This window comes from Felis catus, chromosome C1, assembly GCF_018350175.1.
Source record: "Felis catus isolate Fca126 chromosome C1, F.catus_Fca126_mat1.0, whole genome shotgun sequence".
NCBI lineage: Eukaryota > Metazoa > Chordata > Mammalia > Carnivora > Felidae > Felis > Felis catus.
Genome location: NC_058375.1, coordinates 75,992,923 through 76,019,002, shown reverse-complemented (window position 1 = coordinate 76,019,002; position 26,080 = coordinate 75,992,923). Strand labels below are relative to the sequence as shown.

General features: G+C 45.9%; 1 protein-coding gene across 6 annotated transcripts in view; it reads right to left on the bottom strand.

The window, feature by feature from the left end:
* LRRC8D (leucine rich repeat containing 8 VRAC subunit D) overlaps positions 1 to 25,983 on the bottom strand; it is a 121,255-nt gene extending 95,272 nt beyond the window's left edge. Inside the window, exons 1-3 of one of the 6 annotated variants that reach the window (XM_045036150.1) lie at positions 25,851 to 25,983; positions 3,291 to 3,442; positions 60 to 109 (exon numbers count right to left, since the gene is read on the bottom strand). The gene's annotated coding sequence lies outside the window, so the exon portion shown is untranslated. Of the gene's footprint in view, positions 1 to 59; positions 110 to 3,290; positions 3,443 to 3,608; positions 3,629 to 3,739; positions 3,955 to 24,922; positions 25,243 to 25,404; positions 25,527 to 25,850 lie in introns of those variants that run through there. The other 5 variants (XM_023258892.2, XM_045036148.1, XM_019837396.3 and 2 more) reach the window with 5 other exon arrangements.
* Between the last annotated feature and the right edge of the window lie 97 nt (positions 25,984 to 26,080).

Genomic DNA, 26,080 nt, shown 5'->3' with positions numbered 1-26,080 from the left:
TTGTTTATTAAGAAAAAATACATATTTCATTCCTCATTTATAAAAGAAAGACCACTTACTTTACCTCTTTCCTCTCCCACCTTCTCCCCTTCTGATACTTGGTACAATTCTAAGGAACAGAAGTTATAGATCACTACAGATACTCTGTTGAAGACAAAATAAATATTGCATGCAGCATTTCCCAGTAAAAACGTACTCTCAATTTTATGTTCTTCTTAATGCCGCACAAAATATTAGCTAAAGAAAACCTTAACTTTAAGCATCACAAAGATAAGAAAAAATAAACTTATTTCCATCTGGAGAATACTACAAAATTACTTAACATAGAATTTAAAGCATACATGGATTTGCCATTGTTGTTGTGTAATATGACCTTTTCTTTCTTTTTTATAATCTCTATGCTCAACATAAGGCTCAAACTCACAACCCCAAGATCACGCTCTACTGACTGAGCCAGCCAGTCACCCCTGTGATATGACCTTTACTGTGGGTATCCTGAACTGGGGTGGGGAGTTGCAGGGCTATATGTGGTGGTAGTACGTTATGTATGGCAGTGGGCTGTAGAGACAGTCCCACACATCATTTCATAATTTATTATTTCTTTTCTGGGACATAAAGTGTTCTAGGGTTAAACCAGAAGTACTGCTTTTCTGTTCTAAAAAACAATCTGACCCTTCAAAAAGAGACAGTTTACTAACACTTGACATAAAATATCTGTAAATTAAAATATGCCATTAGAATTCTGGCAGCAGAAAACAGATCAGATTGATACAAACACAGCTAAATCTAGTGACTAACACAGAGGAAGTGTAAATGTCAGATGTGGGAACAAAACAAAACAAAACAAAAACCCCTCAGCTCTGGGTAGAGGTTATGGGAAAAGATCCAAAGACGTAGGTAAGGCTAGTCTGGAGTCGGTCATTACCAGCTTGCTGGGAATAGCGAAAGACCACCTGAATCAGCATGGACATCCCTTTCTCAGGCAGCAACTTTCCAGATTACAGATGTGCCCAGGACGTGTTCATCAAAAGACGTCCCGGCATCTCCATTTACGTAGTCCCATTTTACAAGTCCCATTTCCACAGCCTCAGTTTCCTCTCTCCACAAAACAGAGTGAACAAGACCTGTTTCACCAGACTATGAAAGGGAGTAACAAATTATAAACGCGATCTAGAAAATGTGCTTGTCAACAGAAAATGAAGAGCTCTTAAGATCAATTATCATTATTTCTGGGCTATTACTTAATATTATTAAATTTTCCTAGGGTGGGAGCAAATCCTGTCTCTAAACAGGGTATGAGTTTGGAGAGTCACAAAGGCTGTTCTATTTTATCTTGAAGCAGAGCACCTGAAGCTGAAGATACTCCTCAAATAAATTAACGAACTGGAAAGCCAGGAGTATACTTGGGTATAAAAAGAGAGACAAAACACTATGGTCGTACAGGTCTTTCAAGAGTCCCTCTCACTGACTTGTTTTAATCGTGTCCTGTATCTGGCAAAGAGAAGAGGCCTAAACACGGACATATCACAATGAAATTCAAATTTAAGACATCCAAGTCCATCTATCTAGAAAAAGATGAAATTAATTGCTCAGTTCTCACAGTGTATCTTGGCTATTTACTGCTAACGCAATTATGCCAATTACTGATACTATCGCAACACTCAAAGCAGCTGCTTTCTAAAAGGGATTAAAGTTCTGAGGGACTATTGGAATAATGGGATCACAGAATTAAAATCACTGATGACAGGCGTTAAAAAAGGGAGAGAGAGGGCGGTACAAATTTACCAGGCTACCTGACCACAAAAGATTTTCCTTTCAAAGCAAAATTAGTTATGTAGGGGAATATATTTTATTACAAAAGGTACAAATTAGAATAGCATAGCCAGCATATGACATCACGAATTAAATCTACAGCGAACGCTGCTCCCTGATGAAGCTTAGCCTCCCCATAAGGTGAAGGAGTTAATAAGTGCACCTGGTAGTGGGATTCTACACACTCCCTCCAACGCTGTAGAAAGAGACCCTTCTTGACTCGCCTCCCCTCTAGTCCTCTGCTCACATCCCTTCCTCTAAGAGTAGGAAGACGCTACTGGCTTTAACACTGTTCAAACATTGCATGTGAGGCCAATCTCGCCATTAAACTGATTCTTCTCAACTATCCAACCTCCGTTAGTGGCTCTCCACCAGACTGGAGTTTCACCAGGTAGATAAATATAGGCGGAGAAACAAGGCCAGGCTTTCATTAGGGGAGAAGTCAATTTGACTTAGTCTGCAGAGACCGGAGCTGCCAGGGAAATGAAGAAGCACTAAGCCTGCGCACGAAACCACCCTCTTCTCGAGCAGTTTGTGCTCTCCGCCTGGGAACATCCGAGAGGCAGCAAGACACAGATGTGAAATTATAAACTACTTGGTGAATGCGAGAAGTCATTCTCCATTTTCCTCTGATGGAAAATGGAATATAATGAATAAAGACGTCTGGCTCATACCTTTAAGAGTACCTTCTGTCCGAGCGAGGGAGCCTGGCTGAGAGAAACCACAACTGCAGTTAAGCAGCCAGACACCAGACTAAACACCTCAGAAGTAGCTGTCCCTCATTCCTGGTCGCTACCTTTCCAGTGCATGTCTACATCACTAATTCCCTCTGTTCTGAAAGCCTGGCTCCAAGCACCCCCCCCAACCCCCCCCAAAAAACAGAAACAAAACAAAACAAACCAACCCACCAACAGACAGCAAGGCTCCGCTGAGGAGGTGGGCTTTCGGAAGCCGCGCACCAAGACTCTTGCTCCCCTTTCCACCTTACACCTCGCTCACCCTCTCTCTCTCCCTAGGTCCCCACTTCTCACACGCTACCCTTCCTAACATCCAAGCCTCCCAGAGACTTCGGAGCAACAGAGCGCCCCGCTTCGGGCAGCAGTGGCGGGAGGAGGCGGCGGTGAGGGCGGAGAGGGCAGCTGGGGACTCGGGGAAGCCTCCCGGGCAAAGGCAGCCCCGCCTGGAAAGCGCCTGCCTAGGCTAAGTAAGCCCGGGCAGGTCCCGCAGGCGTCAGGCAGCCCAAAGCCCTCCCGCCCTCCAGGGGCGGGGGACCAACACGCCCGGGGCAGCAGGCCACAGTTGGGCAGAGACCCCCGGGGACGAAGGCGGGCAGGGGGGTGCCACCAGGCTACCGCCGCACGCACGCGAGTGAGGCTGCGGCGCGGAGCTGGAGAGCAGGCTCGGCGGCACCCAGGGGCGGCGGCCAGTGACAGCCCAGCGCCCGGCCCGCGCGGGCTCCCCGACCCGGCCCCACGCACCTGGACCAGGCGGCCACCCTGCTCCCTCAGGGCGCTCTCCGGGGACTTGGCTTCCGGGGGGAGGGGGGCGCTCCGCAGGCTGGCACCAGCGGCGACAGAGACTTCACTCCTCCATCCTGGGACCCGGCACGTTACAGACAGCCGTGCACTTCCTGTTTGAAAACACAGGGGAGAGAAAGAGCGAGAGATCCGAGTGTTGGCAGAGTGGAGGGAGGGGCGCAGACCCGCGCGAGGGAGGACACATGGGGGCTGCGGGTTGCATAACTACCGCCGCCCCCGCCCGCCTCGCCATGGTCCCTCCGGGCGCTGTCCTCTGACCCGCTACACCGGCTTCTGGCGAGGTGGCTCCCCGAGGCCCGGGCCTCCCCCTGCCGGAGGCCTCGCGGCCGGAGCGCTCGCAGCCCTTCCGTTTCCAGCCCCTGCCTCGGTTCTCCCCTCCCCACAAGTACCGAGTCAATGGACTGCACGCTTCCTCCCGAGCGCGCAGAGCGCGGTGCCGCGTGTAGTCTGCCTCCGTTTTCCTCCTTTCCTTTCCTCTCCTCCCCGCCCCCGCCCGTGGAACAAAATCGCCTAGGGGAAGGTGTAAAGACGGGACCCAGCCTTTCCAGGGAGTGGAGGATGGATTTATGCAAAATTGTAAAGCGCATAGCCACATCCCAGTATATTCACTCCAGCTCAGCAACTGAAAGACCCGAGGATTGGGAGGAAATTACTTGTCTTGCGCCTGGCTGAGTCAAGAGAGCGTGCACACTGCCGCGAACTTGGGTGGAGGGGCGGGGAGAGCGTTCCAGGGGGGCTACGGTCTCTAGGCGCGCCAACCTCAAGCTCACAATCCCCTAACATGACAGATACCAATCCCACACAGAAGATAGTGGTATAGTGCGTTCTTTCAATGAACAACTAAGGATTTCTCTGTGCTTATGAAATCAGAAAGCAGTTCCAAAATTCTGAGTTTGGGTTGATAGTGCTACCCTCTGACTTTGGTGAACTTCGAGGTAATGTTTAAAAATTAATAAACAGATGGTTTAAGAATCTGCTATATGCAGAGCATGCCAGCCCTAGGAGTTTGTATGTGCGTTTAGTGCCTGGTTTCTGGACTTCCAGATGTGGATGGCTTCATCTGTACCCTCTCTGTCCCTGCACACAAATCTCTTGGGTTACAAGGTACTTACAGGCCTGTCTTGGATAAACAGCTCCTTTGGTCACAAGCTGATGGCTTAAATAAAATTTATTCATGTTTCAAAACTCAACATGGAGAGTAGGACAATTATTCTATATAAAAAGCCAAATTTTGACTGAAGTAGAAATTGATGGACATTAAGTTCCTAGTCTTGGCTAGACAGCATCTCATTTTAATCAGCTCTTAGTTTCAACATTTCCCAACAGATCTATGAATGTCCTATTCTCCTATTCCCAACTGAGGAAATAGGGTCAGAGAAGTTAAGTAACTGTCCTGATGTCTCAGCTAGAAAGTGGTCAAATGGAGAGCTGAATAACAGGTCTTTCCTAAGTATAAAATCTGGGCCATTTCCTCTACACTCTGCTAATTCTCAAAACAATAGTGAATCCTGGGAGACAAATCAAGCCCAGTGACCATCTGTGATCCATTTCTTCATCTCTAAATGATTCTGCAATTTACATGCTATAACCCTGTTCGACTACCTAGGGTCCTTACCCACCTCAATAATATGTACCTTTATTACCCAAGCAGAGGACACGGTGCTCTTCCCCAGTGCCTACGACTGGCTCTTTCAGCTTTTTCAGAATTACTCAATGGCAAAAGTTCAAAAGGTTCTAGGATAGCCACTCTTATGCCAAGGTACAAAGTCTGTGCAAGTTCAGAACCTAATCAGCTGACTAATATTTGTTCCCTGAATTCTTTTTCTCTAACTGGGATTTTTTAAGAGGGAAAATAAAACAACATACACATGACCTCAGCTTTGAGTGAAACTGTTGAAATTCTCTCCTTTTCTGTTCCTCTCTGCTTCAGCGCTTAGCTCACACTCACCTGTAATAGTATGCTATTGCCCTCCTGACAAGCCAAGAAATAGAGCACATATAGAAAGGTGATTAAGAATCTTGGCAATGGCAAGACCCCAGGCACCTGCAGGGAGTGAAGGAGAAAGTTTATCCTGTCTCCAGATGAACTGCATCTCACCTGCCCTTGCCTGCCCCCTCCCTAAGGAGCACACTCGGCAGTAGGAGGAGCGTGCGCAGGTGCACGGCAAGAGCAGTTCAAGAGGGGCAGCGGGGGCTGGGTGGGGGCAGAGATACATCCCCATCCTTCAGGCATGCCCAGTCTAATGAGGGCTTGTCACTACAAACTTCTGAGGGGTCTCAGCATCCTTTTAGGGTCCCGCTGGGCCCTGGCTGCCACCTTTTCCTTCTCCCAGTCCTTTGCCTCCCTAGACTTGTCAATTCTTCATCTCTTTTCAGATCTCTTCATGTCTTTCATCCTTTTTCCCAAAGCACTACCATATCCCACCCCCCCTCCATAAAGTACACGGTGGGAAGGCAACAGAAAGGAAGGCACGTAGCTCAGAACTGTTCTCACTTCTCTCTCATTTAAAAAAAAACTGTCAATGTTACCATGTTTTTGAGGACACAATTCTATTTTAAAATACATTTTTGGGTGCTCCTGGGTGGCTCAGTCAGTTAAGCACAACTTTGACCGAGGTCATGATCTCAGGGTTCATGATTTCGAGCCCCATGAGGGTGTCTCTGCTGTCAGTGCAGAGCCTGCTTCAAATCTTGTCTCTTCTCTGTCCCTCTCCCACTCATGTGTGTGTATTCTCTCTCAAAAATAAACATCAAAATAAAATAAAATAGATACAATACAATACAATACAATACAATACAATACAATACAATACAATACATTTTGGTAACCCTGCCTTAATTTGTTACTCATTAGGACTCCAAGAGCCTAGAAGGAAAACCTCTGAAGAAAAAGTGAATTCCTAAGAAAATCCAAAGGAAACATGCTTAAATTAACTTGCATGGATCCCAAAGTTTGCAGTTTGGATAATACGTACAACACTCCTATGACTGCATCAGTCCCACACATGCTTCCTAAGAGCCACAAGGTCTAAGTACCATATCATACTTTCCCATTGTTCAGCTATTCTCCTGCACCTTCTGTGTTTCTGTGTTTCATGGAGAAGTGTTTCTACCTTATACCTGTTGAGAAATAAATACACACACACACACACACATACATTCTGTATATCACAACCTCCTAGGAAGAGAAAAAATATGCTCCCCGGTAGGTACAAATCATGCCACAAGAGATAAAATTGATTTTGGAAGGATATTGGAAGTTCATTTTGAGAGTCTCCACTCCCTAGGTATGACAGTCCATGGATGAAGATGGCAACATTGTGAAAGCCATTTTGGAAGCTCCAAAGTAAGTGACGAGAGACAGCTTCTCTGAGGACTAAGAGGTGTGGAGGAGGAGATGATAAACTCATGTCTCAAATGATGCTGCTTATCTTCCTTCATCATAAAAAAGAAAGACAAAGACCTTACTTTGGTGGTTAAAAATGTTTGCCACAGATCTCTTTGTACGAGGACTCTTGGTCATTATTACGGCTGGATTTTGCAAACAAGAAAAAGAAAACTGACAAGCTGTCTGGTCACCTAAGAGACAGTCTCTCTCTGTACTCGCAGCCTTCAGTCAGTGTCCTTGTCTGTCTGCACTTCCAGGATGGCACCTGGAACAGGCTTTTCGGTGAAGGAGGTCTCTGGCACTCACACTCACCTCCCAGCCTTTGCAGAACCTGGGCCATGGCTTTCAAGGAAGACATCCTCGGAGCCAACTGGCTGGCTAGACTGGCATCTACCCACAGAGGGGTATGAGCCATTTTCCAGGAGCCAGAGTGTCATTTCCCACGGCAGAAATGTAGTAAAGGGGTACACACCATTTTAAAAAATTCTGCCTGCATGATGGTTTAGGGTCCCTTCTGGGCACAGGGGTTTCCTGGCTTTGAAGGAGCTGAGAAGGAAAGCACTGCTTGGAGCACCCCATGGCAGGACTTCGAAAAGCCAGCCACAGAGGAGAAACACAGGGCCAAGGTGACTATAGACCTGGGCTGGTAGACCTCTCAGCCCAGTGCCCCAGGGTCACAGGCTTCCAATCACACATAGGAACTCACCCAGGCTGCACAGAATTAGGAACTTGACCTGGGGGCCCTCACATGCCCTGCCTCACTGAATTTGCAGAACTGCCTTTACAGGGAAGGGTCGCTAACCCTATGTGAGAAGAAGCAGTGGGGCTCACAGATGTTAAGTCATTTTCTCAAAGCAGCAGGTAACGGAGCTAAAACTCACCCTGGGTCTGAACTTCCTCCTTTTAATTAAAGACAAACGAGTGGGTGCCTTTTTGGCTGTGGAGTTACAGTTCTGTGCTACACAACTTTTACTCAGAAGACTCTTACTTACTTTTCAAACCCAACTTGTAATGTTCTCTTAGCTGCATCATGTGGCTTCATCACCTTGCCAAATTTTTGTAAAGTGTAAATTGTAAATGTGTATTTTGCAACAGGCCAACTCATTTTAAACCCTGGCAATGCAAGTCCATACAAATTAGGTTACATATGCTCTTGGGCTGTGGCTGAATATTACTTCATGAAATAATAAAGAAGACAGATCTACAGGTCAAACTGTGATGATCAAAATTTCAATACATTTTTTCCTAGTCTCTCTCTCATTCTTCAGTTAGTATGGAAATATATAATAAAATAGGCCATCCGGGGCACCTGGGTGGCGCAGTCGGTTAAGCGCCCGACTTCAGCCAGGTCACGATCTCGCGGTCCGTGAGTTCGAGCCCCGCGTTGGGCTCTGGGCTGATGGCTCAGAGCCTGGAGCCTGCTTCCGATTCTGTGTCTCCCTCTCTCTCTGCCCCTCCCCCGTTCATGCTCTGTCTCTCTCTGTCCCAAAAATAAATAAACGTTGAAAAAAAAATTTATAAAAAAAAAAAAAATAGGCCATCCTGGCTGATGGGCAGTCACTTAAAGAGCGTAAGTATGAAAGAATAGCAAGAAACGACGTAAGTTTGACTACATGCAAATACCTGTACACAAGTTAAGAGTATTCAAAACGGTTCTGGCACAAACTGTTAGCCGTGGACAGCCGTGGGTTATTTACTGACTGCTGACTGTGATGTGTATTGTGTAGACTAAACACTGCCCTATAAGACATTTTTCTTTGGAAGGCACGTTTTGTCTATTCATCTTCTGTAGTGAGTATTTCTGCTTCCTTATTAAAAAAAATATTTAGGGGCGCCTGGCTGGCTCAGCCAGGCCAGCATGTGACTCTTGATCTTGAGGTTATAAGTCTGAGCCCCACGTTGAGTGTAGAACTTAGTTAAAAATAAAGTCTTAAAAAAATTTAATTCTCTTTGTGCATCCATTTAAAAAATAATATATGAAAAATCCAACAACTTAAAAGGATTGCTCCTAACAAGTCAAACAAATAAAACTTACACTACCAACAAAATCGTGTTCTTAAAAAGGATTTAAAAAATACATAAACATCATAAACATCTGTACACATCTGAAGGTACCAAATTATAGGAGCTGAGAGGGAATAATTCACACACATCACTGTTCTAGTGATATATCAATTCTCAATTATCTATTATAAAGAAATCCTTTTTAATGGGGCACCTGGGTGGCTCAGTCGGTTACGCTTTAGACTTCAGCTCAGGTTATGATCTCACAGTCCATGAGTTCGAGCCCTGAATTGGGTTCTGTGCTGACAGCTCAGAGCCTGGAGCCTGCTTCAGATTCTGTGTCTCTCTCTCTGCCCCTCCCCTGCTCAGGCTCTGTCTCTCTCTCTCAAAAATAAAAACATAAAAAAAATTTTTTAAATGTTTTTAATGTTTATTTTTGAGAGAGACAGAGCACCAGCAGGGGAGGGGCAAAGAGAGAGGAAGACACAGAATCTGAAGCAGGCTCCAGGCTCTGAGCTGTCAGCATTGAGCCTGATGTGGCTCACGACCTGAGCTGAAGTCGGAAGCTTAACTGAGCCACCCAGGTGCCCCTATTATAATGGAATCTTAAAGGAAAAAAAGCAATTTATGGATAACCCTAAGGTGGCAAAATCGGATAGTTTGATTTAATTTTCTTTCCTTTACTTGTAATGGAATGGCTAAGGCAAACAGCACGAAAGAGTAACAAAATACCTAGAAAACCCAGAAACGTTATTATAAACTTCTGAAAAGATTATTCACCAATGTTTAAACTAAACCTAACTAAACAAATTTTAGCCACTTTACATACACTGACTCAATTATTCCTGATAACAACCCTATGAGGTAGGAATTACCACTACCTCTGTATTACAGATCAGGAAACAGACAAAAAGATAACAATTTGTCCGAAGTAACACCGTTAGCAAATAGCAGAACTCGGGCAGCCTGGCTGGCCACAGAGTCTACTTTTAACCAACACATTTTACTACCAATAAGGTACAATTAGATGGGGCTTGTTGTTTCCAGCATGAAAGTTCGTGGGGAGAATAGTCCCATGGGTATGGCACATGAAAGGCTCAGAGTTTTTCCTTTTTGCAGCAAAAAGTGGTTGAAGGGGCTCAGAGATACACAGCCCACTACATGTTGCTAAATAAATGAATACAGGAAAGGAAAGGATATCTGCAGAATGGAATAGCCAGGGAGAAGAGCTGCTTCCTCGCCTTGAGCAGAACCCTGGACTGCAAGGCTCCAGGACTGCCTGGCTACAGCACAAGTGAGTTAGCAACGGAAGGGAATCCAAGGATCCCCGTGTACTTTGATCTTTCTGAAGCATTCGATACAGTGTGCCATGAAATCAGGATCACTAAATCAACTGAAACTTATGTGGCAACAAGAACCACCCAGGAGTTAAGCAGCTAGAAAGAAAAACACTGGCCGGATCTACTGGTATGGTGAAGAAAAGAACCGTAAGGGAACAGTTTTCAAAAGCAACTCAGAAATTACTCACACCATTATAATCAAATGCACACATAACATTAATTTGGGAGGTGTAAAAAGGGCAAATGAGGGCGAGCCAATGGAGTCCGTTAAATTAACCGAGGGGTGAAGAAAAACAAGGAATTCAGTTTCATTTTTGTGCTCCTTTTAATTTTCAGGGAGGGGCTGGGATGTCCGATGGGCGCTAACCACCTCTAGACCTGAAATGCCAACACTGAGCTAAGTATAAAGTAAGCAACAGCAAATTGGAGAGGTTTAGGATTTGGGGGCCTTAGGTCTGAACTTTAAAAAGCATGCTCCTATTATTCCACACACCATCAATACAGTTCCATGAGAAATAATATTCCTTTCAACAAGAAGACTTTGTTAGCAAAATTCAAAGAAACGAAGGGGCTCGAAAGCTGAATTTGGAGGTCGGATGAAAAAGTCAGTCAGTGGTGTATGTATAATCTGGCCCCACTACAAATATGCCACACAGGCAGGAGGTCATGAGAATGGTTTGCAGACACCCGGCAGGATAAAGAACAGTAGAGAAGGAAGAGAGAGGAGAGCTAAAACTTGGACTAACATTATTTTTTTAAGCATAAATTATAATTTCAAATTTCTTTAATCTTGAGAAATCGCTTCTCCCTTGGTAGAACTGTTTGCGTTCCCAGCAGAAACTAAACTTTAAACGTCAATAGTTGATTTAGAACTCAAGAAAGGGGAGTAAGGGAGATCTGCAACATTTGGAAAAAAAGGCTTCGGTTCAGGCTGGGTCCCAGGAAATGGACAAGTGAGCAGCATTTCGGCCAACTCCTAAGAGACTGAAGTGAACTGTGAGCACTGAGCCACCCTGCCTGAGGCAGTGGACTCCAGAACTCACATCCTGAGAGACTGCACTGATGAACAGTCACCGAGAAAATCCTACATATTCCATTTCCCTCTAAATAAAAGAAAAAGGGCAAATAGAACACACAGGCATAAAGATTAGAGCCATACTACATTCTAGACACGAATGGGAAAATTTATGTGGAAATGACCCTGTTCTGAGATTATTATTTAAGATTTATAGAGCATATAAGACAGATCTTCTCCAAGGTTTGATTACTGGCCCCCTCGCGTCGTTTCAAAATTATCCACACAATGACTGTTGGGCTCAGTCCAGCCCCAGTCCCCGATGTTCTAATGCCCACAGGACCTATTCCTGGATCTGGCTGCACTCAGAAGCACCTTTCGAATATAATCCTCCAGGCCAGGCCCCACCCCAGATTTACACCATCAGCATCACTGCTGGGGGTGAGTGCGCCATTCTGTTCATTTAAGGAACTCACAGTGACCTAAGGTGCAGCCCAGTTGGGGAATCCCTGCTACAGACATTTACTCCTCTCTTCACGCTACCATCGATGAAGTCAGAGACTAGAGCAAATAAAGTCCCTTCTCGTGAGCCTTTAGTGGAATAACCTTCAAAGGCAATGGAACGAAGTCCAAATTCTGTAGCAGGACACTCCAGGCCCTCAGTACCCTGTCCCAAACTGCTTTTCTGCTCTCCTTTTCTCCCACATCTCTCACTCTGTCACAGCATCAATTCCCCCAAACACACTGCATACTTCCTTTTTCATTTCCATACTTCACCACACCCACCCTGACGGTCCCAGTCTATTGCATCCTTCAAGGTCCTTTCTGAAACCATTCTTCTGTGTGTATGAAATCTTCGCTGGTCTTTACAGTCTCGGGGCACCTGGGTGGCTCACTCAGTTAAGCGTCTGACTCTTGGTTTTGACTCAAGTCACGATCTCACAGTTAGTGAGTTCGAGCCCCACATCAGGCTCTGTGCTGACAGGGCGGAGCCTGCTTGGGATTCTCTCTCTCTCTCTCTCTCTCTCTCTCTCTCTCTCTCTCTCTCTCTCTCAAAATAAGTAAATAAATAAACTTAAAAAAAAAATCAGTCTCTCTTTCCTCTAAGCAAATGTCCAAAAACTTTAGCTCATGCAGGGGTTACGGCATATATTGCATGCACACTGTGCTCAATTATACTACACTGTTCACACGCCAGTCTCCTCCCTGAAAGCAGGAGGGAAATGTAACTCATGTTTTATTCTGTGGATGAGAGACAGATCCAGGTTCAAAGTTTAGTTCCTCCAGGTACTTACTAGCACTGTAACGCTTGGTATGTTATTTAATCTTTATTTATTTTTGAGAGAGAGACAGAGAGACAGAGCATGAGCAGAGAGGGGCAGAGACACGGAGACACAGAATCCGAAGCAGTTTTCAGGCTCTGAGTTGTCAGCATGGAGCCCAAAGTGGGGCTTGAACTCACAGACTATGAGATCATAACCTGAGCCAAATCGGACGCTTAACTGACTGAGCCACCCAGGTGCCCAGACCCTTGCTAGGTTATTTAAACAGAGTGAGCCTCAATTTTGTAATCTTTGAAATGGAACAGCAACAACAAATGATACCTATCTCCATGACTGAAGTGAGGATAAAACATGAAAAATGTTTGGCTCAATATGGACCACCTAAAAATTCACCAAAATGACACCTGTTTTTATTATTTTTTATTATTAATTTTTGTTTGTATCCTACTAGAATGTACCACAAGACACACTGCTCAAAAAGCATTTGCTTTCACCAAAAAAACAAACAAAAAAAAAAGCATTTGCTTTCAGAGTAATAGGCAGTGATTTCCTCAAGACCTCTTTTCCTCACCCAATTCCATTCCGTTAGGAAGAGCATTTCATAACGTTCCTAGTGACAAGTCATGTCTTATCCCCCTTTCTTTCCTTCAAAAACCAATGTACGAAATTCTAATGCACAAGCCCCGTCAGTGTCCCTCCTACTCCAGCCTGGCTTTTTGCTTTGAACTACAGTAACTGCCTGCAGCCACAGTGTCGCTGCCCAGAATCGCCCGCTTCACCCTCACAACAAACAGTACTTTGTAGGCAAACTGGAGGCGAGCCCAAAGTAGGAGGGGGAAAAGCCAAGGAAATGGAGTTTGGGCCAGAAACTGAGTCCACACCCACACTATCGTCCACACTAGAACACAGGTAAGGGAAGAACAGGAAAGGGAAGAAGTTCAGATCAACACAAACCTTCCCAAGTACTCCCAAGCATCCACCTCACCGCTCACCCATGGAAAATGACTTCCACGGCTCACAAAGGACACACTGGTCCAGTCACTGCCTAACACACACAACTACTGTTGTTGATAAACTACCGTCCTGTATAATGGCACCTTACCCTCACGAAACCAGTCATATTGCCACTATTCACCCCCATCACTCCCAAGGGGATGAAATCCAAGCCCTGTGAAATCCAAGGTCACATGGTCAGTAGAAGAAAGGGCGAGGTCCAGAACTCAAGTCCCTAAGCTCCAGACTCATGGACCTCCCACTGCCTTACATTAAGTGTGAAAAACGATTTTTTTTTTTTTTAGGGTTCTCAGAAGCATTCCAAACCCACTAGCTGTAAAGGTAAACGTAAAACAGCTTTCGTGCTCTTAAAAACGATTCTGGTGCCAAGAGTGAGGGTTGTGACAGCAGCAAGGCCCCAACGGCAGCCCCGAGGATGAGCGGTCCAAGATGCTAGCACATGGTTCCAGGAAGATCTTCAGCTTTCTGTTCCTGGATGGAAACAGCTCCTGACAACTCTGTTCATTCTGTTTGTGGAGGAGCAATTAGGGAAGGAGTATAATACTCATTCTTTTTTAAAATCCCACCTTGATCCTGAGTTTAAAGCTGAGGTAATGTGGAAAGCCAAAGAGTTTCTAACGCCAATCTGAGGTCCTTGCCGGGAGAGAGGGCAAGAGGCAGTAATGCAATCCTTGAAAGGACGGATCCTGAAGCAGCAAGGGCTTCGGTTCCCATCACTGCCCTGCTACTACCGCCAATACACGCCCGAGCTCCTTGACTGCTGCCCACGGTCACGGGGAAGTGCGTCCACACTGGGGCACTCTGCCTGTCGTGAGGGGCAAATGAGCTACTACATGCAAAGTGCTCCAAACAGTGCCAGGTGCGTGTGAGTACTTCATAGAGGTTTCCTATTATTATTTCCAGAAGAGAATCGCTAAGATTGTGTTCTTTTCAAAGTGTATTTCATAAGAAGTTTCAAGAAGACTTCTCGTCCCATTTGTTGATCCATGATGCCCCACACCAGCACAAAGATTATTTACGAGTTTCACTTCCTGATAGGATCTTTCTGGGTTCCCATCTGTGGACTGGAGGCACTGGAAGAACAAACGGTGGAATTTGAAGAACTGTTCTTTTTCCCAGCAATAGTGCAAGGAAATCACCCATTCTCTCAATACTACAAACTGGCTTCCATAAGGAGAAAAAACCCCAAAGACCTTCACTGCATTACCCTGATGTGAGGGCACATTTTTAAAATGCGTCTTCTATTCTGAAAGCAACCAAAGTGTTAAAAATTTAAAGTTTCACCAGCTGAGAAGGACATGGTTCAGCTCACCCAGGGATGACAGTCCTAAGGACTGGAATAGAACCTGCTGATGAATCAAAAGAGTTCTTTCCCAGAAAATGCTGAAATTCCAGGAACAATGTGCTATGCTCGGGATGATTAAGAGAACAATGCTTTTAAAAATCCCCCTCTCAGGCTAGGAGTCTAGCCTCCACTACCAACAAAGATCGGCTAAAGTGTCACCTCTCTGAACCTCTCCACTTTCAGAGAGGGCATTTGTTCGACCTATTCTAGGCGAACGACTGAAGGCTTCTCCCCAGAAGAGCAGATAAACCAGGGGGCAGCGTTAGTGGGGGTCACAGTGCAGGTCTGAGGTCGTGTCCTGCATGGAGGCACCCAGCCGGGGAGAAGGGGCGGCAAGTCAGCCTCCACTGTTCCCCAGCAGCAAGCCCCGACTGGGCAGATGCAGTCGTGCTGTCGCTAACTTCACACGCGGGGGCGTGGGGGCTGCCGCAGGCCACGCTGAGCACGCGAGCCCTCCACAAGCAAAACAAGCTGGAACCCCGGGGAGCCGCGTGTGAGCTGGGGGGCCACCTCGTTCTGGATCCCAACACAGCCAACTTTCTGCAATGCAAACGCTTTCCCGGTTTCCTTTTTGGTACTGGCTGCTGTGCAGTGTCCTCTTCTGCTTCCACATTCTCCCTTCTCACATGAACCCTTCACCTTCCTTCTCACTCCGGTTCTCCTTTTGCAGAAGCCACAACACAAATTAATGCGCACACACTAGCAATGGCGAAAGAATGGCACTCTGCCCACCCACAGAGATCCCACACTACTTCCGCAGTATGTATCAGGTCATGATTTTCCCTTTCCTGGGTAAGGACTCTCCTAACCCTGTCTTCCCTATCACCCCCAAATCAATTTTGAGATATACATAAATGTTCCTCTTCCCTTATCTCTGGGGGGTAGATGATCTCTTTCTTCACTTCCCAAGTGGTACTCACCCCTCATTCTCTGCTCTTCGGCCCACCTGCCCCCTCAGCCCCCAGCTCTGAATCACTTTTGCCTAGCTCCTTCCCTCCCAAACTACACCGTTCTCCCTGAATCTGTTACTCCTCAAGCAAGACAACCCTTCAAATGCATTCACTTCAAACATACCAAATTTAAAGGGCAGAAACTGTTACCATCATTGAAAGTATGCGGCTTTTGAGTTTTTCTGCTTTATGTGTACATGGCCAGGGAGGGGGGTGGTGGCGGGGGGGGGGGGTGCGAAGCACAAAGCAATGAAATCAAGTTCTGATTTGTTTCCACTTAAACTGATCTGCCAAGTGTGCTGTGGTTTTATTCACATCCTATGCTTCTGTTTACCTGGCCCCTCAGGGCTATCCATCTCTAAGGGCCTAAGGTTGCAGGCTGTATCTCAGCCCACAAAGCCATTTTGTTTGGTCGGCAGGAAGTTCTTATTTAAAATGTTGAGTAGGCTGATCTTTTAAAATCAGGAGATTTTAAAGTAATAATCCAGACTTTCTGGCTTACGGTGAAAAATCAGAAGATCTGGCAAGACTTGCCCACTTTCCCATATGGCCAACAATTGGCTGCTGAACAGATCAGCTAAACAGAGCCCCTTCAGGCAGACCTGCATTTTCTAGTTCAGCCCAGGTCCAGCCCCCTCCCTCCTGACCACCCTACCCTGAGGCTGAAGACCAGCTGCTGCACAACATCTTCCCTGAGGCTTGCCTGAGACCTGAGGCAGAGCTACCATCCACTCTAATGCTCCCTCTAGTTAGTGCAGAAACTACAGATGCAATTACCCAGTTTTGGCTCCATACAGATTTTGCCAGGTACAAATAACTTATAAGGAAAAGAACTTAGAACCATGAGAAATGGGAAATGCCCCATAATAGAAAAATATTTGAAAAGAACTAGGCTAAAGAGAGAGAAAAGTGTCCCTCCCTCTGCCTTTCCCTCCCTCTCTGTACCTGTGTGTATAGGAAGGGGTGCATTTGTGAAATCTGTGTTAACGCTGCAGGCCATTTCCTAATTTGTACTTTATTAGTGGTCAAATGCTAGTATGAAAAAACCGTGAAAGGAGAGATTCTAGCAGGATGAATTCACTCCGCTGAAATACTTATACTTGATCATAATAAATCTATATTAAGACAATATAAATACAGGATATAGATATTTGGATATTGATTCATGGTCTATTTAGAGGAATACAGATATGATTGTTTTTTGAATTGCATATATTTGTGATAGCAGTTGTTCAGCGAGCACTTGGGTATAACACCTTAATAAATATCAGCTACATCTTGACATATTTGTGTCCAGCTGTTGCTGTAAGGCTGATCTCTTTAGGAGAAGGGCGCTTCATGTGTATGTACTGTTACAAGTGGCATTCCATCACCAACACTGGTGACAAAACAGAATAGGGCTAGAGAAGTCACCAAAACAAGTGCTTTTAAATTACCCTCTCAATTCTAGGGTAAAGTTTCACTCAAATAGTATTATTTTGGTTGCTATTTTCTAAAACCCTGTGTGCTGGCGAGAACACTGTCCTAGAAACCAGAAGATGCAGGTGTCACTGGGGCTCAACTCTCTATGGCCTCTGTCCCCACGTTTCAGATCTGACCCCAGATCTGTCCATGACCTGGACAAGCTGCGAGGTCCCTCTAGACCTCAAAATCCCATTCTCTTTCCTGGCATTTTTTGTTTTTGGCAAGAATATGAATAGGTATTATAAAATGAATACAAAGAATACAAGAATAATGAGAACAGTAGATAAGAGAACGGGCTTTGAAATAACAAGGCTAATTTCAAATTCCACTTCCACCATTTCCGTGTGATTTTTTTTACAAATCACATAACCTCTGAAGCCCCAGTTACCTCATCTGTAAGGTAGGATGTAACTCTACCTTCCACTCAGGATTACTTTGAGGATGGCATGAGAATGCATGTAAATTTCAGGGCATACATTTGGACAATCAGAAAATGCCTAATTAACAGTTGTTAGTGTTAATTTGGGGTAGTCCACACATTGCCCAATTACTTCTTGACCAGTTAAGTTAAAAAAACAAAACAAAACTAGTTACATCTGATAATAAATTGATTTTAAAAGCTTATTTAGTGGGGTGCATCATGGAGACCATTTTCCAAACAATTTCAATTTTTAAATATCTCTTAGAACTAAGCTTGGAACAATCAGTAAAGAGGATTTTGACTGATGGTATTTCATACACAGTGGGATGGCATGAATGTGTCCTGTCTCTACTGCATGAGATCTGGAGATCTGGTGCTTTCTGGTGATCAACATCCTTCAGAGGGGAGGGTGGTCTTGCGCTTCCTTTCTTCTCCCTCCTTTGTAGAATTTATTGCAGTCTTGGTGATCTGTTGACGCTAAGATTTAGCAATGGAATTTATGGGTTGCTGGGGAAGTGAAGCCTTCCTTGGCAGTGTTCCTAACTATTACCAGCAAGCAGAAGAGGAAAGTAAAAAAGGGTTTTAAGAAATGTTCATAATGGCATCTAACATGGATATCTGTGAGCCTTCACAACAGCAGGTGTCAACAGGAGGATAGGGACATCTTGAAAACCTCAGCAGTAGTAGTTCCCACACTTGATTTCATAGACCAGTAGAAGGCTGTCATAAAACTGCCAGGGTTTGGGTGACCAAGAGATGACCTCAAAAAAGCGATCATCGCCATCCTTCACAAGAGGAAACAAAATTAACACCTCAAAGTAGGAAGTACCCAAGAATTTTTAAAAAGACCTTTGAAATTGAATAAACTTAGCATTAAAATCAAATTCAAAAGCTTGACGCATTGCTTTTACTCTTTTACCCCACAGGCTGGTGCGACTGTCACCATGGAACCTGGAAACAACTGCTCAGGAACAGACTTCAAGTTGGCTCATTATGCCATCCAGTCTGGGGATGCAGCACCTCATGAAAACACCACGGGCCACCCTGTGAACCACCCACTGCCTTGGTCATCACCTTCCAAGGACACAGATGTATCCTTAAAGTTCTTTGTCTTAGTAACTAACTGTGAGCCTGTCAGCCACGAATGTTTCAAAACCTTTTGTCTTCAGTGGGTACCCAGACTTCTGTGTACAAAAGACAGTGAGTGGTTCTGTCTTGGCTCTACACATGGAATCACTTGGGGGGTGGAGAGCTCGTTTCAACACGAAACTCCCCCCGCCCCCACTCCCCGGAGATTTTGATTCGATAGATGGGGCTTGAGTAACTTTAAAAATATTCCCCAGACTGACTCTGATGATAGCCAGTGTTGAGAAAAACTGGTGCCATATTTTTTTGCCTTCATCCTGAACTTGCGTATTATAAAGCTTTAACGTACACCTCTTCATGCATTCCTTCTGGCAACAGATATGAACAGAGGACCTGCCATGCATGAGGCACTAGGAAATCAGTGCAGAACAATACAGATATCTCCCCGCCCTTGCCACACTGACAAGTACTGGACCATGGAGACAAGGAAGCAGGCAACTGAAATACCACATTCAGGTTTGCTGGGATTAGGGGAACAATCAGGTTCTTCTATCCTTATCCTAACGGTTTCATGGGTTTCAATAATATCTCCTTGCAGTCTTCTTTCCAGATACTAAAAATCCCATTATTTTTTATTTTATTTTATTAAATCCCAATATTTTTATCAAAAAACAGACGGGGAAGGCCCTGTCCTCCTGGAGCTTCCATTCTAGCAGGAATGCCTACATTTTTTAGGTACCATTACATTGGTCGTTCCAGCTCCAGGGTCTTTCCTAAAGACCGGTGCCCATGCTTTGAACAAAGCACAGTGGAAAATCAAATAAGATTTTCTGTTTTGTTTCCAAAATCTTTTGTATGAAGCTTAGCATTTCCTGCCTTTTTTAACCTGCAAGAGCAAGTTGGGACAACACTGTGAAAGTGTTTTTGAAGTCCTTTCCTGCCCACCCTATGACAGTTCCATAATTTCTAAGTACCTGACCTCATACTGCCCACAGAGAAACTCACCTGCAAATCTGCTGATGACTCATATATCCTAATACGGTTTCCCTGGAGTAAATCCCCATTGGTTACTTATTTCATAATTCAGAAGAGCTTGCTGTCATCTGTAAACTTAGAAATTCCACTGTGTGCTCCTTCTTCTGGATCAATTATGTAAATAAGGCCTGAGGGACCCACTGTTTACACACCTTCAAGCAGAGGAGAAATCTTCATCCTGAGCCTTTATTTGTGGTCTTTAAGGCAGATGAATTCTAATGCCTGCTCTGTCACCTCCTGGGTAAGCTACAGCTAATCACATCACCTTCCTGGGCCTGGATTTCCGCGATTTTATGGATACAAAATTCAAGTGTTGATACCTTCCATCTACAAAATTCTACCTTTCTACTCAAAATGATACTTCACATCTTTAATTCCAAGGTGGCTCCAAGTTCGGTATAGCCTTTGAAAGTCTACAAGGACAATACCTAAGGGCTTTCAAATATTTTCCCTCTCAAGAAATCTCATACCTTCACAAAACATCCCTTCTGCTCTCAGGAATATCTCTCACCTCCAGAGGACATGGAGAGGTTTCCCATGTGGACCAGAACAGAAGTGAGAGCGAACAGACCATCTGGACAGACAACACACCAGCAGGGGATCAGGGCATGATGGATATTCATAACAAAGAGGCTGTACTTGTTAGCTACAAGATCTGGAATTTTGTTCTAACACTCTCAAAACTGTTGGATGGCTACCATCCCAACCAAATCATTTGTTTAAATCTAGTTTATTGGATAGATCTAGAACATTTGAAGAACTTGGCACTAAGTTACTTACGCTTTCTGAACTGCCTGCTTCAAAAGACATCTGAGCGTGGTAATTTCCTAATGTCATTTCAGTGAAGACACGTGAAATCTGGTAAGTATGAAATTACACCAATGACAAGCTAAACCCTAATTCTGGGAAAAGGGCTTGTTTCTAAACCCTAATCCTCTCTCCTGCCCCAAATGTAAACCTGTCACTAATTAAGTATTTTGAGCATACTAGCAAAAAGAAAAGGAAAAAAAGCTTAGCCCGAGTGGGAACCACGTTCATACGTGGTTTTTTCAATACCAGTTATCCTATTTATGTCCGCACAAATTTCAAAAGCAACTCTGATCTGGTAAGCTTCAGATTTGCACAGAACATTAGAAATTCTCTTCCAGATGTCTAAACAGAATTACAAAGACCCTAGAGGATGGAGTACAGATTTCAGAAGCTTGCAACTGACTCAAATAATTTCAAAAGGGCACCTCAGGTGCAAACATCTGCAAAAGCTAAATGCAATGTAGTCTGACCACAAACATAGATTCCTTAGAAGCCCCTGACCTAAGGGCCAATCAACCCCTAGAATTTACCTCCATCACTAAACACCTCAGCTCTCAAATAGGACCAGCAGTGCCAAACTACTGGGTTTCGTGCAGTATTAATACAAGTGACTATAAAGCTTTTGGCAAAGTCATCCTCTACTCCTCTCTCATAGGATTAGAAGGCAGAATCAAGACTTTAAAATCTCAAAAGGCCTGAGATTGGACCAAAATAAATAGGATACCACTGAACAGGGACAAAAACTAAAAACCGTCCACTCAATCTCACCTACACATACAAAAATCTGCCCAATGAATAGGGTCGCAGCAGCTCAACACCATATCTGGATGTTTTGACAGTTTGACTGGACAGAACCTACAGGTGAATCTGTGCTAGGTGCTGTTTTTTAAAAAAGGCAGTTTTGGGGATGCCTGGGTGGCTCAGTCAGTTGAGCGTCCAACTATGGCTCATGTCATGATCCCACGGTTTGTGAGTTCAAGCCCCACATCAGGCTCTATGCTGACAGCTCAGAGCCTGGAGCCTGCTTCAGATTCTGTGTCTCCCTCTCTCTCTCCCCCTCCCCCGCTCACACTCTGTCTCTCAAAAATAAACGTTAAAAAAAAAAAAAAAAGGCAGTTTTGTGGGGCACGTGGGTAGTTCAGTCAGTTAAGCTTCCACTCTTGATTTTGGCTCAGGTCATAATCTCACAGCTCATGAGATCAAGATCGAGCCCCGCGTTGGGCTCTGGGCTGACAGCGCAGAGACTGCTTGGGATTCTCTTCCTTACTCTCTCTCTGCTCCTCCTCTGTGTGTGCACTGTCTCTCTCAAAATAAAATAAAAACTTTAAAAAAAACGATAGTTGTTTAAATTGCAGTAAGTAGATGTTTATGCCTTGGTCTTAGGAAAAAGCTGTCCTACTATACTCTCTGTTGACCAGGCACACCTCAATTACCGTATTTAATTCCAGATACCATTACTCTCCATGAGAGACACTGACAAACTAAAAAGACATCTAGAAACCATGTCCCACACAGGATTGTGAGAAGAGGTTGACTATTTTGCACTGAGAAATGGGGAGAGAGACATCATACCGTCTTTGTGAATTCAAGGGGCTGTCCTCTGGATATGGGAAGCTCCAGAGGCACAGAATCAACGGAACAGTTTCGAGGAGGCAGCCTTCGGCTCAAATAAAAATCACACATGGAATCCAAAGATATAATGACATGTCTTCCTAACTACAGGGTTCCCTGTACTTTCTAGGGGTTATTTAAAAAAAATTTTTTTTTAATGTTTATTTATTTTTGAGAGAGAGAGCTAGTGTGAGCAGGGGAGGGGCAGGCAGAGAGAGAGAGAGAGAGAGAGAGAGAGAGAGAGAGAGAGGGAGGGAGGGGGAGGGAGGGAGACACAGAAGCTGAAGCAGGCTCCAGGCTCTGAGCTATCAGCACAGAGCCTGACAAGGGGCTCCAACTCACAAACCATGAGATCATGACCTGAGCGGAAGTCAGTTGCTTAACCGACTGGCTTTCCTCTAGGGGTGTTTAAACAGAGGCTGTCTAGCAAGTGTAAGAATTTACTAAAGAAGTTAGACCAGGACCTCTCTAAAATTCCAGTTCTGACTCCAAGATTCCCCACCTACCCAGTATTATACTGCCCTGCTAACTGATCTGCCATGATTTCTCAAAAATGCCCTTTTCTTCTGATTAGGCTTTGCCCAGATCCTACTCACTTCAGGCCGAGCAGAGCACAGGTCTCCTAGATTGGCTTCCCAATCTTGACGTCCTCGCTCACCGGTCAAGAACCACCTCCTTCAAGGCCCATTCTGAGATGTAACTTTCCTTCACGGTGACCTTAACGTTTGCTGTCTCGAGCAGGGTTTCTCAACCCTGGCACTACTGACATTTCAGCTAGGATAGTTCTTTGTTGTGGGGGCTGTCCTGAGCATTGCAGGATGGATGTGCAGCAGGATCCCTGGCCTCTTTCCACTAGATGTCAGTAGCACCTGCCTCCCGGCTATGACAAAAAAAAAAAAAAAAAAAAGTTTCCAGACATTGCCAAATGTTTGCTGGGAGGCAAAGTCACCCCTTGTTGAGAACCACTCTTCTTGAGGCAAATGATTAGCATCACTGACCTGTGTTTTCCACTAACTAGATCTCCCCTAACTCCATCAGTCTTGTTCTCTGCTCCAGCCAGGCAAACCTATTTACTATATTTGACTTGGGACAAAGCTCACTGCTTCCCCTAAAACATGCTCCTTCCCCCTTCCCCAAGGCACACAATACTTTTATCTGGCTCCAAACACCCTTTCCATTTCAGTATTCCTTGACCTCCTAAAAAATGCAATCCTTTGCTGCTGGTGGTGTCCTCACTTGTATCTGTCTTACCTGCCCTCTATTTGTGCAAGAATCTTCTCCTTCCTTGTTAGGGAACCACAACACCCACTCTGGTTTTCCGCTTGCTGCCGGCACTCAATAAAGTGACTGGTGTTTCTTAGCATGTCAAGTATCAGCTCCAATTATGTATGAAAAGTACGTGAAATCCCTTACCAACTACCATTTCAAGAGCATGTGTGATCACGAGTACACAGTTTGAACAAAACTTTTGACTTCTTCACAGATAGTGCCAATTTACCTGTGTTACTGAGATTGAACCAAGTCTAACTTCCATCATACAGCTACCAGAACAGTTTAGCTACCAGGACATGACAAACACATCAACATTTTGTGAAATTAATTTTAAAAAGCTCATCACAGTATAGAAGTGAAGGGAAAACGGCAAAGTGTTGATCAAGTTTTTGAATTCTGTAAACCTTGGCAAGGAGAAAAAGATACGAATATGGCTCAATACTTTAACTGTTGCATCATACACTACTCAACGTGGTAACAGAAGAGACTGGGGGACTGGGTCACCTAAGGACACTTTCCTCTGCAAACTTCTAACGTGTTGAGTTTTAATCAACAAAGTACACACTCACACACCGTCAATAAAAACGAGACAAACCTAAGATAAAATGTTCAAATATGTAAGTAAACCATGCCAATTCAAGATTTGCATTTTCTTTCAGCTCCGCGGATTACCTAATCATTTTACAGGAGACTCCCTAAATAACCTACGGAGACCAAACACTCCAAATCAACTGTGCTGGATCCTTATTTTAACTCATCTCAGGATCTTTCCTCTCTTGCTTTTGCACTTTAACAGGATTTTAATCAACTGATGTGGAATACAAGAGAAGTGACAACTCTGACCCTTTCCTAGCTGATGGCAGGGGTTTGGCCGGTATTTATGGACAGTAAAATGAAATGCTGTCTACGGACCTCCTTTACTAGCCATGGATTCTTCCCACAGGTCTGTAAAGAGCAGCGGGTGGGGGGGGGGGGGTCCCAGAAGCTTTGGTGGGAAGGTCTGAATCACTGTCATTCTTGGCACTTGGAAGTGCCCTTTGGTTGTTTATGAGGCAAACAGCCGTCACCATTACTGCAGACAGCAACTCCTCGCCTGTCCAGACTCTTCCAAAGTCCAGCACGGAACACAAAATAGGTGCTCAATAAGAGCGGCCTGAATGGAATTTTATTTTCAAAGCTCAGGAAAGTTTCCAGAAGCCTGCTCTCTTTTTACTCAGTTATCTTTCAAAATATATCCTCACAGATTTGCCCAACAAGAAATATTTTTGAAATTCAAGGGAAGAAAAAGGAGGAAATTTGCAAAGCAGAAGGAGCCATGTATGAGCCCAAGTAGCTCAAGTTGGGCCCCACGATTGGCTAGGACTCCCCAGTACTATTCCCCATCTCTCGGCCTACCTCTTGAGCGCTCGCTCCCTCACACCTTTGCGTTGTTTCTGTCCTGAAGCCTCACCTCCCCACCTTCTGCCACACAACCCCCAGCTGCGTACCCATTGGGACCGCAAATCCCACCTCTTCCTCTCCAGCAGGGACCTACCTCTCCTCCCTCGACCTGCGGCAGCTCTCCTTCACTGCGGCTGGCTTTTTAAGAAACACAACACAGAAAACAAAACAAAACAAAACAAAACAAACAAACAAAAAAAAAAACCAGCCCTCCAAAAAAACCAAAAGCCTAATTTGTTTATCCCCACGGGAGACCCCAAATGAGGGGGGACATTAGGAGGAAGGCCTCTATCAACCCTCCAGTAAGCAACTTCCCCCAATCCTCCTTCCCAAGCCCCTGGCCAGGATTCGAGCAGAAGTCCAGTTCCCAAGTGCCCACGCCTTCAAACAAGCTAGAAGCGGATTATACCGGTACCCAACCCGGAGATGGCCCGCGGCGGGCAGGGTGCACCTGCGGGCCCCCGGCTCCCTCCCTCCGGCGCGGGGGGCGGGGCGCGGCCCTCATTCCCCGCCCAGCCCACCCGGCGCGGGAAGCAGGCGAGGGGGAGGCGTTTCACGAGAAGTTAAAGGGCTCACCTTCTGGGCTCCCGGCCAGCAAGGCCAGACACCAAACACCCACCTCCGGGAGGAATCAGCGGAGCCGAAACCGGGACTCCCCGCCCTCCCGACTGCGCGGACGGGGGCGAGGGGAGGGAGCGCGCGCGAGGGGGAGCTGGAGGGAGGCAGTCCACACTCTCCTCTCTCAGGGCCCACCGCCGGCGGCCGAGGCTTCGGCGGCGCCCGCCGCTCCAGTTGCCCAGAGCGGCGCAATCTTCCGGGCCCGGGCGGTCGCAGACGGGAACCCAGCGCGGCCCCGCGCGCCGCCCGCGCCCCCTCCCCCCCACCTCCGCCCCTGCCCCTGCCCCTGCCCCTCGCTGCCAGTTCCCGGCCGCGGGGCAGGACGCCTGCGCCGGGGGCGCGCGCTTCGGCTCCGGGGCGGCTCCCACCTGCGCGGCCCCGGCCCCGGCGAGGCTACCACTAACCTTGGGGGGCAGTCGGGGCAGCTTGGCCGCCGAGCCACGGCTTATGCTGAGGCGGGAGGTGGCGGCATCACCTGCGGCGGGCGGCGGCTGCACCGGGACGCGCCGGGGCGGCGAAGGCGCGCGGCGCCCTGGACCCTGCTCCCGAGGCCCCGCCCGCGGCTGCCACCTCGAAGCGCGGCGGAGGAGCCGGGGCACCACGGGCGGCGGCAGCGGCGACGACGGGAGCAGCA